We start from the raw sequence: 16,015 nt of genomic DNA, 5'->3' as shown, positions 1-16,015 counted from the left end.
CACCTGTTTCTCTGCTGCATGCACTTCTGCTGCCCGTTCTGCAGCTGCTTGTTCTGCTGCCGCAGCTTCCTTCTCCTCCTCCTCCTCGAGCAGTGCCAGATCTTACAGCCATAGGTCATTCCCCAGGACTAGCAGGAAGGCCATCATTACTGGTTGAATTCCAATATCCATTGTTTGCAGGGGGCGAAAGGCCGACATGTTAGCATGGTGCTTACCCTGTGTCAAACCAGGTACAACGGGCTACATGGTGGCCCTGGTTGGCACTCCGGACTCTGCCCCCGCATGTCCCCTACCCCCGCATGTCCCCCCCCACCCCCCCATCCCCTGGCCTCATCGATGCACAGCACCTTGGGGACCTCTGGCCCTGAAGCCTGTCCCTGATGCCAGGGATACTGTCGGCCGGCACTGCTATGGGTCCGCTATGCAGCCCCTACCCCGCATCCCAGTTGGAGACTAAGTGCGTATTGCCTTGGATGGGCTGCCGGCGGGTGGCGGCCAGGATGGGGGGGTGTGGCCGATGGTGGGGTGGGGCACCCATGCAGCTGATATCACTCTGCAGAACCAGGGATCAAGGTGGGTGGTCACTGGGGTGCTGTGTGAGATGGCTTCCTTGCATGCCGTGATAATGGCGTTCCGGGACTGGACACCGCCCCAAACACGTGAGGGGTCATCCTGGCAACTCGGCCAGTGGCCCCGTCACCCTCCGCCGCCCCTAGCATTGGCAGGGTCCCCCCCCCACCCCAGCTAGCCCAGCCAGTGTTCAGCCCGTCAGCCCACAGTCGCTCTTCTCTGTGCCCTACCTCCTCTCTCTCCCTTAGCAGCCATTGGATTGGATTTGTTTATTGTCACGTGTACTGAGGTACAGTGAAAAGTATTTTTCTGCGAGCAGCTCAACAGACCATTAAGTACATTGAAAGAAAAAGTTAATGAGGCTCGTTTAGGAATCTGGTAACAAAGGGGAAGAAGCTGTTTTTGAGTCTGTTTGTGCGTGTTCTCAGACTTCTGTGTCTCCTGCCCGATGGATGAAGTTGGAAAAGTGAGTAAGCCGGATGGGAGGGGTCTTTGATTATGCTGCCCGCTTTCCCCGGGCAGCGGGAGGTGCAGATGGAGTCGATGGATGGGAGGCAGGTTCGTGTGATGGACTGGGCTGTGTCCATCACACGAACCCGGCGGGCGGGCCGTATCGGTGCCGAAGAGTGGCGTGAACCACTCCATTGTAGGTTACAGTTCAAAGCAATGTTTGCTTGAGGGCTACTCTCACAAACCAAATGTAAGGCAATTCCAGGTGTTAAATTTAATAATAACATATGTGTTGAGCATTAATAAAAAATGCCAGGAGAAATCAGATAAATTGTGGATGATTTCTCTGGGCAAAAATGGAACTTATATCTTTCCAATATTCACCTTAAAAATATTTAAGATCAGTGGTTTAACAATAATAAATCAAATATTATAGTGAAACACTATAACAGTTCAAATTTTTGTACAGCGGGTCTTTTGTTTCTATGAAGCATTTTAAAAGTTATTAGATAAGGCATCTCTGCGAAAACGTATAACCCATCCCTAGTTATTCTTGAGAAGGTGATGGTGAGCCTTCTTCTTGAACCTGTGATGTTTGTTTGGTGAAGGCTTCCGAAGGCTGCGAGGTAGAGAATTTCAGGATTTTGATACAGCAGTAACCAATGAAGGAACTTGGATTTGATGTTATTACTAGACATATTGAGTACAGATCAAAGGTAAAGCCTGAGTGTGTATTTTAAGAAACAGAGGCTAGAGAAGAAATACCTTGCAAATAATTGAAATCCCATGTCCTGAATAAAGAAGTTCACAAACCCAAACACCCCTGCAATAACAATCAACTTATGACAATAATGCAGCATGTCATTGGTTTCTTTCCTTCCCACATGGTACATTTATGGTAAAACAAACAGGTTCACTCACAGAAAATGTTGCAGCTTGTTTTTGTACATAATCCCTCGTACCAAAAGTTATGTCAGTAGCAGCTATTTCTCAGCTGTTTTGTGAAATTGAGTAATCTGTCTGAAATTTATCAACGAGGGAACAAGAACCGCCACATTAAGTCAGCGTTTAAATTAAGGCTTAATCAGAAAATGAGACTGTTACTTTGTAGTAATTTGAAGAAAGGTAGTTCATAACTGTAAAATCTGTTATCAATGCTATTTTTCACATATCCATTTACAGATAACGCATTTGTGACAATTTATAGGCTAAACTGTAGTTTATTCTACCTTCCGAAGTCAAGGATGATCATGTGGGTGCATGTGATATGATCGGTGAGGTGAGACATAAGGACTGATTTTAACTCTCCTTGCTCAGAAGAAACAGTGCAAGGCAGGGCTAATGCTGCATGTTTCTGGCACTACTCCAACCATCCATCATTATTTACATGATCTGTTTCTGGCTGCGTTTCAGGCCTTCAGGACTTAAATTAATTGGTTTAAGTAACACTCCAATGATGTCTTTCCTCCATTGCATTTTAACCCAACACTTCACCCATTGTTGCATCAACTAGAAAAACCTTGATGGATTGGTGTCTGTGAACTCCAGAAGCAGTAACTTCAATAGAAATAAAATAAGTTGCAGAGAACCTGGGTCATCAGGTGTGAGGCGCTCTCCGTGATGCTGTAAATGGTGCAGGCGTGGCCCATAACCCATTCCTGTGCCGTAGCAGTCACCCAAGCCATCTTCTATCTCAACTGGAGATCAAAGATGAATCATGTCTGCAGGCACACCACGTACAAAGCATTGGAAATAGGGGTGAGAAATGTATCATCATCACCCCCATCCTGATAGCCACCTTTATTTGTGGCTGCATCAAGCTATGCGTAGACCCTTGATCTGTAAGCACCATGTGCTGAAGCTCTACCTACCACTGATGTTATGAAGGATGGGTCTGGCCACACTGCCAAGGAACCTTCCAGGTAGTTGGGTCATGCCGTATCACCCATCACTCATGTCAAATTTTGTGCAGAAAACCACCTTTGACCGCAAGGTCATCGGGCAGTGGTCTGGATGGTTCCCTGAGCAGACTGTCAAAGTAATTTGGCAGAATGCCTCATGGCAAAATTTTCAAACAAGCTCAAGACTCAGCTTGGGTGATGGTGAGACTCATAGGGTGGGATTCTCCGACCCCCTGCTGGGCTTGTCTGTGAACTCCAGAAGCAGTAACTTCAATAGAAATAAAAGAAGTTGCAGAGAACCTGGATCATCAGGTGTGAGGCGCTCTCCATGATGCTGTAAATGGCGCAGGCGTGGCCCATAACCCATTCCTGTGCCATAGCGGTCACTCGAGCCATCTTCTATCTCAACTGGAGATCACAGATGGATCATATCTGCAGGCACACCATGTACAAAGCATTGGAAATAGGGGTGAGAAATGTATCATCATCACCGGTGATGCTCCGGTTGGGGGCAGTTGGCAGTGCGGCCCCCTACCCCGGCAATTCTCCGGGCCCCGATGGGCCGAGCGGCCGCCCGTTTTCGGCCGGTCCCGCCGGCGTGAAATACACAAGGTCCATACCGGCGGGACCTGGCTCTGAGGGCGGCCTGCAGAGTCCTCGGGGGGGCGCGGGGGGAATCCCACAGTGGCCTGGCCCGCGATCAGGGCCCACCAATCTGCGGGCGGGCCTGTGCCCTGGGGGCACTCTTTACCTCCGCGCCGGCCTCTGTAAAGCTCCGCCATGGCTAGTGCGGAAAAGATCACGCTGGCACTCCTGCGCATGCGCCAACTCGCGCCGGTCGGCGGAGACCCTTCAGCGCCGGTTGGCACGGCGCCAACCACTCCAGTGCCATCCTCGCTCCCGGAAGGGCGGAGTTTTCACATTCTCCCTGTGTTTGTGGGCCCCCACAACCCAAAGATGTGCAGGGTAGGTGGATTGGCCATTTAATTATCCCTTAATTGGAAAAAATGAATTGGGCACTCTAAATTGAAAAGAAAAATACTCATATTAAAGGCCAGTAGTTTCACAATAACAATGTCACCACAGGCCCATGCTAATGACATGCTTCTGGACATAGTTACTTGGAACTGCTGGAGATGCAGAGACAGGCAGGCGAACATCTAACAGAGATGTTGGCAAGGTTTGGTGAAAACCTGGCGAGGCATGGTGACCACCATACAGAGACGGGTCCAGCAGAATATGTAGTGGCTGCAGATAGGTGCTCAGATCTACATTTCGTCGCTCTAGCCATGGGCCCTCGGCACCATTGGCTAAGTAAGAGAGGGGCGTCTGGATCTCCCTCCAGGTGCCTCTCTTCCTCCTGGATTCAGGAGGAACACCAGCAATCCCCTGAAGTGCATTATCACAGGACGCTCCAAGGCGTTTTGCTGCCACTCCCCTTCCCTCTGCCAGTCACCTCAGAACCTCCAGCAGGCGAGGCCGAAGGGGCGAAATCTGCACCTGTGCAGCAAACCCTCAGCAGGCTGGAGATATCTAGGCATCAGGCCACCAGAGAATGGCCACACAGGTCATCCTAGGCAATGGGGCACAGTGGTCAGTAGGATGTCTCCCCCTAAGCTGCAGATAGGTAAATACTTGCTTTTCTCACTGGTATGCTCATTCATATATCAAAACTCTCTCAGACAACAGCCCTTATCAATTCCACTTTTTATTTAATTTTATCCTAATTTAATTTTTAAATCTTAATTTTCCCCAATTCTTGACATTTCTTTATTCAAAAAGGGAAGGAGACAGAAAGCAAGGCCAGTTAGCTTAACGTCTATCATAGGGAAACTGTTGCAAGCTATTCTTGAAGGCATTATAGAGGGACATTTGTATAAATTCAAAGTAATCAGGCAGAGTCAACATGGTTTTGTGAGAGAGGAATTATGCTCAACCAATTTATTGGAGTTCTCTGAAGAAGTAACATGTGTTGTTGATAAAAGGGAAACTGGGTAGATGTACTGTACCTAAGTTTCCAGAAGGCATTTGCCAAAGTACCATATGAAAGATTATTGTGGAAAAATAAAAGTTCATGATGTAGAGGGTAACATCTTTGCATGGGTAGAAGATGGCCATCTATCAGGAGAATAGGCATAAATGGGTCATTTTCTGGTTAACCTAATGAATAGCGTGCCACTTTTTACAATTTGTATAAATGACAATGACGAAGGAACCAAAGGCTTGGTTTCTAAATTTGCTGGTGACATAAAGATAGGGAGGAAATTTAGGATGTAATGAAGAGAACATAAGAAAGCTACAAAGGGATATAGAGAAGTTAAGTGAGTGGGCAAAGATCCGGCAAATGGGTATTACATGGGAAAATATGAAATTGTTCATTTTGGCAGGAAGAACAAAAAAGAAGCATATTATCTGAATGGTGAGGGATTGCAGAGCTCTGAGATGAAGGCGGGTCTGGGTGTCCTCGTTCATGAATCACAAGAGATGCAGCAAGTAATTAGGAAAGGTAAAAGGATATTATCATGTATTGTGAGGATACAAAAATAGAGAGGTTATGCATCAGTTATATAGGGCATTGGTGAGACCACAACTAGAGTACTGTGTTGGTCTCCTTATATAAGGAAGGATGTAAATGCATTAGAAGCAGTTCAGGGAAGGTTTACTAGACTAATACCTGGATTGGGAGGGTTCTGTTATGAGGAAACGTTGGGCCACTGGAGTTTAGAAGAATAAAAGGCATCTTAATTCAGGGTAGCACAGTGCCACAGTAGTTAGCACTGCTGCCTCACAGCTCCAGGGTCCCAGGTTCAATTCCGGCCTCGGGTGACTGCCTGGAGTTTGCACTTTTTCCCTGCGTCTGCTTGAGTTTCCTCCGGGTGCTCCAGTTCCCTCCCACAGTCCAAAGATGTGCAGGTTAGGTGAATTGGCCATGCTAAATTGCTCCTTAGTGTCCAAAAAGGTAGGTGGGGTTACTGGGTTATGGGGATAGGGTGGAGGCGTGGGCTTAAGTGGAGTGCTCTTTCCAAGGGCCGGTGCAGACTCAATGGGCTGAATGGCCTCCTTCTGCACTGTAAATTTTATAATCTATGATTTATGAGTATCTATGGCATTATTTCAGTCAAAAGCCTCTATGTAAAGCTGAAATTGTTGTTTAAACAAACGGCAGTTTACATTTAAGTTACTAGTGATCCTGAGGTGTTGAGGTGTTTGTGTTCTGTCCATCGAGCTGGGAATCATAACATTTTTTCAGAAGGTGATGCTTCTGTTGTCGAATAGCTGTGATTTTTATTTTTTTTCTAACTTAACTATTCCATTCGAGGTAATTTACTGTAACCAATCCTGGTACCATGTTATATTACTGAGTCTAGTAATATGAATCGTCACTAGTTGCTGTTGATGCAGATGGTCTGATGGTGTGATCCTGAAGAAACCATGAGTCTTCAATTAAACAAACTAATTTATTGAAGAAACAATTCATTATATCTGAGTTCGACACTCCACAGAACTATCTCTAGAAATCAAGTAATTAAATATGATTGAATTAACTGATTCACAACTATAAATAGTAACTATACTGAGAGCTATCTAAACATACAACTGCTTATTAACTCCAGATTAAAAATCCCATGAACATTCACAAATTACTGGGTAGCACGGTGGTTAGCACAGTTGCTTCACAGCACCAGGGTCCCAGGTTCGATTCCTGGCTTGGGTCACTGTCTGTGCGGAGTCTGTACGTTCTCCCCGTGTCTGCGTGGGTTTCCTCCAGATGCTCTGGTTTCCTCCCACAGTCCAAAGATGTGCGGGTAGGCAGATTGAACATTCTAAATTGCCCTTAGTGTTCAAAAAGGTTAGGTGAGGTTACTGGATTAAGGGGATAAAGGAGATAGGGTGGAGGTGTGGGGCTTAAGTGAGTTGCTCTTTCCAAGGGCCGGTGCATACTCGATGGGCTGAATGGCCTCCTTCTGTACTGTAAATTCTATGATTCTAAACACCACTGGGCTGAAAGAGACCAAGATCCTTTGGGAGCTGACACTTATAGGTGGATCTAGTGGTGCCCTCTAGTGGTTGTGTTACAGCTAGATGTTATAATTAACCTTTAATTATAGACACGTATACATATCATTACAGAGAGAACTGGAAATAGGATCAGATTTATACTGTTGTGGAGGGGGGCTGTGGAGCAGTGGGACTGGATAGTGGACCAGTGATGGAGATTGACAAAGATGTTGTGGCGGTGATCAAATATAAGAACAGTACTGATAGTGGCACATTGAGAGATCAGAATGTGTTAATGGCAGAACAAAGGTAAATAGTGTGTCAAAGAATAGCGACAGGGAATAGATGGCTCAAGTAGAGTGGGGTGGGGGAGGGAGGACAATGGTGAAGGAAAAACAGATCCATGGTAAAAATGAAAAGAAATTGATAGAATAAAAATGGGGTGAAGATGGAGGAGAGGAGTTCACAGTCTGAAGTTGTTGAACTCAATTTTAAGTCCGGAGGCTGTCAGGTCCCTAATTGGAAAATGAGATGCTCTTCCTCCAGTTTGCATTGCGCTTCACTGGAACATTGCAGCAGGCCAAGGACACACATGTGGACATGCGAGTAGGATGGAGTAGGTCACCCTCCCCACAATGTCCTCTTTAGTTATAGACACATATACGGGACTACGCTCATTGAGATTTGGTTCTCCTGGGGGTGTAGTATCCTGTTGGCTGTGAGGCCTGAATGCGAGACTGAGTGCTTTGGTTCAATGTTGTTAGAGTCTTTCTTCGGTTGGAGATTAGGCTGGATGCAGAAGTAGGATGCCCTCCTCTAAGTGGTCTTATACAGGGACTTCCAGACTGTCCTCCTTTTTGAGGCTTGGTGTTGTTTGCTCCACCTGGAGAAGATTAAGTACGCCATCCGAGGATCGAAGGAAGGCATCCTGGATACTAGGGGGCAGTTTGCCAGCCTGTTCCAAAACCTGTTTGAAGCCACAACGAGGAGTAATTTAAGAATAAAAAAACAAAGGACTGCGCAACTTTGGGGGGGGGGGGGGAACGGAAAGAGGGTGGGGAAACCACAAAAGAGAAGAGGAGGGGGGGCAAATAACCTGCCCCTTTTTCCCCCTGAAAATAAATGCAATACACAGCTGAAGCCAAAGGGAAAGGGAGGAGGGGGGGGGGGGGGGGGGGGGAGGACCATAGACCGATCCACAGGACACAAAATGTATGGGGTCAATTAAATGAAAGGCCAAATAAACCTCTCTGCACAATAAAGTCAATTGACGTGGGTAAGAAAAATGTGATGTATATATACACAATTGTTTATAAATATGAGAAATGCCAATAAAAAGATTTCAAAAAAGAACTTCAGACATTTTGACCAGTTTATTACTCAAATATTTTTCCCAGATATCTTTATTGGGGAGGCAAACAAAGCAAAACACAAGTGTATAATTTAACAATATTTATTTATCAATCATTAAAAACATTAAAATCTTAAATTATCCCAAACAATGTTACATGATCCCAAGATTTTTAACACTACCCAAGCCGATTGAGCTCAGTCGCCCTGCGGGTCCCATTCTCTGAGAATTAATTTCCTCAGGGCCTTCATTTGCAAAGGGTTGCCCATTATGTGCCCTCCAACCTGGCACAGCAGCAGGGCGTCATGCTGGAGGTGAAGGGGAGGAATATGTGGCCACCTCCGAGGAGGATGAGGTTGAGGAGTTGCTGGCCAGAAGAGGCGGGAGGACAACCCCGGGGAGGACCTGCAGGACCAACCGGAGAATGGAGTATACGCGAGAGCATAAAAAGGTCAACGAGGTATTCGAGGCCTTCTACCAGGGCTGTACAGCTCCGAACCCCCCCCAACAGGGACTTGAGGATGAAGCAGTTTCTTGATGGACTGGACATGCCAGTCGTGGGGGAGGATAATTCTAGTGGGGCTGGAAGCACCACTATAATTGGGGGAAGCCATTGATAGCATCAATTCCATGAATGAAAGACCCGGAACCAGATGGATTCCCGGCGGACTTCTACAAAACATTGGCACCAGCACTGGCCCTGCACTTGTGGGAGATGTTCACAGACTCACTAGCACAAGCCTCAATCTCGCTGATACCCAAGAAACACAACGACCAAACTGAATGTGGGTCCCACAGACCTATTTCAGTGCTCAATGTAGGCGCAGATATATTGGCCAAGATCTTAGCCAAACAATTGGAAAACTGAGAGCCATATGGGCTTTATTAAGGGTAACATCGAACATCAGGTATCTGCTGAGTGTGATAATGACCCCATCTGGGGAGAGAACACCAGAGATGATCATCTACCTGGACCCAGAAAAGACCTTGACAGAGTCAAATGGAAGTACTTCCTGCTGCCTTGGGAAAGAGGGCAGCATCATCAAAGATCCCTCCCACCCGGCTTACTCACTCTTCCAACTTCTTCCATCGGGCAGGAGATACAAAAGTCTGAGAACACGCACAAACAGATTCAAAAACATCTTCTGCCCCTCTGTTACCAGACCCCAATAAGACCCTCTTATGGACTGATGTACTTATGGACTGATCTGACTGTTCACCACCTGGGTGGAACTCCTGTACAGCACTCCAACAGCAAGCGCACGGACTAACGCCACCAGCTCTAAATACTTCCAGCTGCACAGGGCACAAAGCAGGGGTGCCTGCTGTCCCTGCTTCTATTCACCCTGGCAATCGAACCACTGGCCCTCAGATCGGCAAAGAATTGGAAGGGGATCCAGAGATAGGACAGAGAGCGCAGAGTCTCATTGTATGCGTATGACCTGTTCCTCTACGTCTTGGAGCCAAAGCAGTATGAACGGGATCATGAAGCTCCTGAAAGAGTTTGGAGCCTTCTCGGCTCAAATTCAACTTGAGCAAAAGTGAAGTCTTCCCAGTGAACCCACAAGGGGAAGGGGCAGAGCTGCAGGGACTGCTGTTTAAACAAATCCAAAATAAATTCCGATACCTGGGGATCCAAATTATTCACAACAGGATACGGACCAAGAAATTGAATCTGATAAGTCTGGTGGAGGAAGTAAAGAAGGACCTGCAGAGGTGGGACAGACTCCCACTCTCCCTGGCGGGGAAAGTGCTGACGATCAAAACGAACGTACTGCCCAGGTTCCTCTTCAGATCCATATCGATCTACAAGACCTTTTTCACCACAATAGACAAAATGACCATGTTGTTTATGTGGGGTAGAAGAACCCAAAAACCCTCAAAACGTTTCTGCAGAGAAATAGAAGGATGGGAGGCCTGGCCCTCCCAAATCTGCAATACTACCACTGGGCAGCGGAAAGAATGAGGGAGTGGATAAGGGAGCCAGAAGCAGAATGGGAAAGGATGGAGGAGAGTTCCTGAAGAGGAACATCCATCCGGGCTCTTGCTGCCACAGTAACACTCCCATCCTGGTCAGCCAAGCACTCTATAAGCCCAGTGGTAATAACCACGCTCCAGTCATGGAGCCAGCTAAGTCAACAATTTGGACTGACCAAAATGTACATCAGCCACAATGGATGCCACTTTTAAGAGGTGAAGACAGGATGGAGGGATACTGACAGCTAGGGACTTTTACAAAAGACGACAGACTAGCAACATTAGAGTACCTTACAGAAAGTTTGCAACTGCGCAACGGGAACCACCAACTCCACCTCCTTAGACTAAGCCTAATGCATCTGAAAGTGGTGCATAGAGCACACTAACTAGAACTCAAATGAGCAGGTTCTTCTCGGAGATGGAAGACAAATGTGAATGGTGCCACGGAGGACTGGCCAACCACACCCACATGTTCTGGGCATGCCCCAGACTTGTCAGGTTCTGGATAGCCTTCTTTGAAGCAATGTCCAAAGTTGTGGGGGTGAGGGTGGAGCCAAAACTGAAAGTGGCAGTCTTCAGTGTATCAGACCATCCAGAACTATTCATGGGAATGGGGCCGACTCCCTTGTGTTTGCTTCCCTAATCGCCCGCCAAAGAATCCTGCTCAGCTGGCAATCAGCAGCACCACTCAAAGCTTTTTCTTTCTTACTATTGTTAAATTTTCTTGTTGTCCTGTAACATGTACCACCCAAAGGCTGTCCAACTATTGGAATTTCTCCAATTGGAAAAAAATCAAATTTGTCGTGCTGGAGTCAGAAGAAGGCTTACCAATTTGTTCCAGGACCTGTTTGTAGCCAACAGCCAATAGATTGAGGGAGGGGGGAGGGGGCTGGGAGAGAAGCAGACGAGCCATGATTTGCAAAGGAAGAGTGGGGAGCAGGGGAGGAGGGGGGAGGGTAAATATCGACAAGAAGACTGCGGGATGCATGCGACACAGAGGGTAAATATCAACAAGAAGACTGCGGGATGCATGCGACACAGAGGCAAGGGGATAAACCCAAGGGAAAAAAAGAGGACTAGAGGGCATAATAACAAACAATCAAACACAAGCCAGGGCCAACAGCAGGCAATGCAGCAGATGCCGGCTGGCCAAATAAAATGCACAGCCACCAAGGAAGGACGAAGCAGGCTACTTTAAATATGTACAGCGGATCGAGTATGTTGCACTCGGGTGAACTTTTTTAACTTTCTTCTTCTTTCTTAGTATTGTTACATTTCCTTGTTTTCCTGTAACATGTACCTCTTTTGGGTCTTTGTCTGTATAAACTAGAACCACATCTTGACTGCTGTCTGTAAAATACTACTCATGGATATGACGCCAGTAACTTAACTTTCGAGCTAGAAATATAGTACATAGAACATACAGAGCAGAAGGAGGCCATTCGGCCCATCGAGTCTGCACCGACCCACTTAAGCCCTCACTTCCACCCTATCCCCATAACCCAATAACCCCCTCCTAACCTTTTTGGTCACTAAGGGCAATTTATCATGGCCGATCCACCTAACCGGCACGTCTTTGGACTGTGGGAGGAAACCGGACCACCCGGAGGACACACCACGCAGACATGGGGAGAACATAAAAAATGTAAATAGAATGACGAATTGTCAAATATAATGTGAAAATTCAATAAAGCCATTTAAAAAAATAAAATGCTCACTATTAAAACATTTCACACACCCGAGACATGTGAGGCCTTTGTCACTTTAATCTTCACAGCAAGCCTGTCCGCACCCCGACCCCTTGTTCCCCTCACTAACCTTTTCTCCCCCTCACCCTCCTCTTCCACCACAGTGTTCAAGATCAAATGCCTCTGATACAGACTCCGTCATGAGGATGGGTGTGAGCGCGCTGTCAGCAGAAAGACAAAAGTCAGACTTAATCAGAGCTTTTCTCACATCAAGTCATCATTCTCCTGCCTTGTATAAGGACCCACTCGCTGACAGTGCCAACAGAGTCTCATCACCCTGAAGTGATGTTACATAGACTCTTGGAGGGGGGGAACAGGGTCGTCGGGAAAGGGGCAATGTGTTAGGGCCGGGGGATTGCTGTGCTGATGGACATAGCCTCATCTCAGGAGAATCCAGAGATGTGGGGGCCTTCCTAGTCCTCATGGCATGTCGGATCCTTGCCATCGCCAGTCCTCCATCCTCCGGCTCCTCCTTGGGTCGTCCTCCAGCCCCTCGTGATCTGCTGCGTCCTCCTTAGATGAAGCCACATTTCCCTCCTCCTCATCCTCCTCCTCCTCCAGCATGTCGCCTACTGTTGTGTGAGATTGTGGAGGGCACAAGAGACCACCTCAAAGCTGGACACCCTTTGGGGGCCGTACTGTAGAGCCCCGCGAAAATGGTCCAGGCACCGGAACTGCATTTTTAGCAGTCCGATGCACAGTTCAATGACAGCATGGGTGGCAACATGAGCTTCATTGTGTTGGGTCTCCGCCTCGGTCTCAGTCCTCCGCACTGGCATCATCAGCCATTACCTCAATGGCTATTCCTTGTCCATCACAAGCCAACCCGTCCTGTTGGGGTGGTCCTCAACGATAGCGGGGATCTCGTGGCCCAGAATGTAGTTCCCAGAATAGCGGGCACCCACATGCATGATCATGAGGTGTGTTAGACGTTTAGCTGCTGTAGTATAAAGAGTCAAAGGTTCTGCTGCTTTTCCACAAAACACCTTTAATTTCCCTCAGACTTTGCACAAAACTCTAACATCACATCACCTGACACAAGGGCCACCTGAAGCCCGTTTACATATCAATGTCAATTATTGGAGTTGCAGATAGCGAGGAGGACTGTCAGAGAATACAACAAAATATAGATAGATTGGAGAGTTGGGCAGAGAAATGGCAGATGGAGTTCAATCCAGGCAAATGCGAGGTGATGCATTTTCGAAGATCAAATTCAAGAGCGGACTATATGGTCAATGGAAGGGTCCTGGGGAAAATTGATGTACAGAGAGATCTGGGAGTTCAGGTCCATTGTACCCTGAAGGTGGCAACGCAGGTTGATAGAATGGTCAAGAAGGCATACAGCATTCTTGCCTTCATCGGACGGGGTATTGAGTACAAGAGTAGGCAGGTCATGTTACAGTTGTATAGGACTTTGGTTAGGCCACATTTGGAATACTGCGTGCAGTTCTGGACGCCACATTACCAGAAGGATGTGGATGCTTTGGAGAGGGTGCAGAGGAGGTTCACCAGGATGTTGCCTGGTATGGAGGGTGCTAGCTATGAAGAAAGGTTGAGTAGATTAGGATTGTTTTCGTTGGAAAGACGGAGGTTGAGGGGGGACCTGATTGAGGTATACAAAATTATGAGAGGTATGGACAGGGTGGATAGCAACAAGCTTTTTCCAAGAGTGGGGGTGTCAGTTACAAGGGGTCACGATTTCAAGGTGAGAGGGGGAAAGTTTAAGGGAGATGTGCATGGAAAGTTTTTTACGCAGAGGGTGTTGGGTGCCTGGAACGCTTTACCAGCGGAGGTGGTAGAGGCGGGCACGATAGCATCATTTAAGAGGCATCTAGACAGGTATATGAACGGGCGGCAACAGAGAGAAGTAGACATTGGAAAATAGGAGACAGGTTTAGATAAAGGATCTGGATCGGCGCAGACTGGGAGGGATGAAGGGCCTGTTCCTGTGCTGTAATTTTCTTTGTTCTAACATAAATGAGACAACTAATTGGAATGTCTCTTAACCCATTACTTAACAGTCTCCCCTTCCTTGGAGGAAAAAAAATAATTAGGTGAAACAAAGGTACAAGAAACTCAAAAACACAAACGCAATTTCCTCCCTTCTTTTTTTTTCATTTTTGTAAGAAGAAAAAAAAAGTCACAGAAACAGGCACCCTTCTTTAACAATATCCAAAAGTTTCTGTGAACTAGCCCCTCTTTTTGTAAAACAGTCTGACAATTGATAGCTACTGTCAACCCATTTAATTTTTGCTATCTCCCCTCTGTCCAACATCTGCTTCAAATATGCGATGTCTATCCGTAACCTTTTCTCATTGACACTTTTTGTAGAGTGCACATTTTCCCACAGGGATTTATTGTCAATGTGACATTCAATAGGTATATTTCCCAAATCCCCTAATCCCAAAATTTGTGTCAATATCTGAGATATATAAAAAGCCATATCCACCGCCTCTGCAAGGCTTAACGTCTCAGCAGCCAAAGTGCTTTTGACCACTCTCATTTTCTTTGTTTCCCACACAAGAGGGCAACATTTACCATTGTTCCCCAAAAGGAAAATTATAAAACCTCCTGCGCTTGAAACCCCATCACATAAATTTGCATAGAACGCATCACTATAAACTATGAGTTTCAAGTGCCTACGGTCACCTAAAACCGGGAACCTCAAAACACACTCCTGCATATTTAGTTTGAACCTCAAAACTCACATCCGGTCTACTCGGTCTACCGAACCAATTCAGTTGCCCAATTAAACTTCACAGTTGCTCTTTTTACATCTTTGAAACCATTGCGTCTTTTTGTGAAACCCGGCCACGACTAATTGCTATTGGGCTGATGCTTTCCAAATACGATTGCTGACATAAAGTTGCCCCTAACTTAGTCTTTCCGATTTCTAGTCCAATGTATTTAAATGCACCGAAAGCCTGACTTCCAACCCTGAATTCTTTCCTCAAACCAGAGATTACAACAGCTTCAAAATCACTAGTCTCACTCCACAAAAAATCATCGACGTGCATCATAAAGATGCCAGAAAGATTTCCTTTATAGTGCCAGTAAAACATTGCCGGATCTGTTTTCAACTAGCAACAGCCTAACTTTAACAAAACTGACCTTACCGAAAAGTACCACACTCTAGATGCATCATTCAATCCATATACACATTTGTTCAACTTCCAGAGTACCCCTTCTGTGTTAGCTGCCTCTTTCAGAGAACGGAGAAAAATGTCTCTTTGAAGCTGATGCCCCTGCAAAAAGGCAGCTTTTATTTCTATAGATTTGCATTCCCATGTCGTTGTGGCTAACAGAGCCAAGAAGATGTTTAAAATAACCTTTCCTGCTGTAGGTGAATCTACCCTTAAGTCCTGATCTTCTAAATTTCCTTCAAATTCCCTTGCCACAAGCCTGGCCTTTGCCTTATAAGTTCCATCCGGAAGAACCTTTTCCGTACAAATCCATCTGTGGGAGAGCTCTTTGTCCCCTATCCGGTACTTCCGTGTATACCCCAAATTCACTCCAACTATGTAGTTCTTGCTGTTTGGCATCTTTGATAACTTTTTCATCTAATTTATTGGAAGCCACCAAAATCTCACGTGCATGTGGGCTTCTACTCCTATTAGTATTCGTTGTCTTACTCATGTTCCGAGATCTTGATAAACTTCGTCCCCTCTCCCGCCTGGTATCTCGCTCTGTACTGCAAGATCTTTCCCTTCTGCTGTGGGATGTCCTTTCAATAGTTCTCGACCTTTTCCTGCAGACATGTTAACTATCTGATGTACTCTAAGAACTGGCACTGCGTTACTGTGCCCTCCATTTTTCAACGTTGTTTTCCCAATCCATTGTCTTGACTCCCTCCCCTGAATGCTGTACATTCAACCAATGTTTATACTTTCCAGTGGCCTTTCCTGCTCTACTAACAACAGTTTCATCCTTCCATTGACTAGACCCTTCAGGCAAGTATGTCACTTTTGTACCAACTTTTGGCATTTGCACTTTCGGAAAAATGGACTGTTCTAATTCAA

At 46.3% G+C, this 16,015-nt stretch overlaps 1 long non-coding RNA gene across 3 annotated transcripts in view; it reads right to left on the bottom strand.

Moving 5' to 3' along the window:
* LOC119954892 overlaps positions 1 to 16,015 on the bottom strand; it is a 266,765-nt gene that overhangs the window by 171,215 nt on the left and 79,535 nt on the right. The gene's annotated exons all lie outside the window — the stretch shown is intronic.

This window comes from Scyliorhinus canicula, chromosome 20, assembly GCF_902713615.1.
Source record: "Scyliorhinus canicula chromosome 20, sScyCan1.1, whole genome shotgun sequence".
In the NCBI taxonomy this organism is placed as follows: domain Eukaryota; kingdom Metazoa; phylum Chordata; class Chondrichthyes; order Carcharhiniformes; family Scyliorhinidae; genus Scyliorhinus; species Scyliorhinus canicula.
This window is presented reverse-complemented; position numbering and strand designations above follow the sequence as displayed.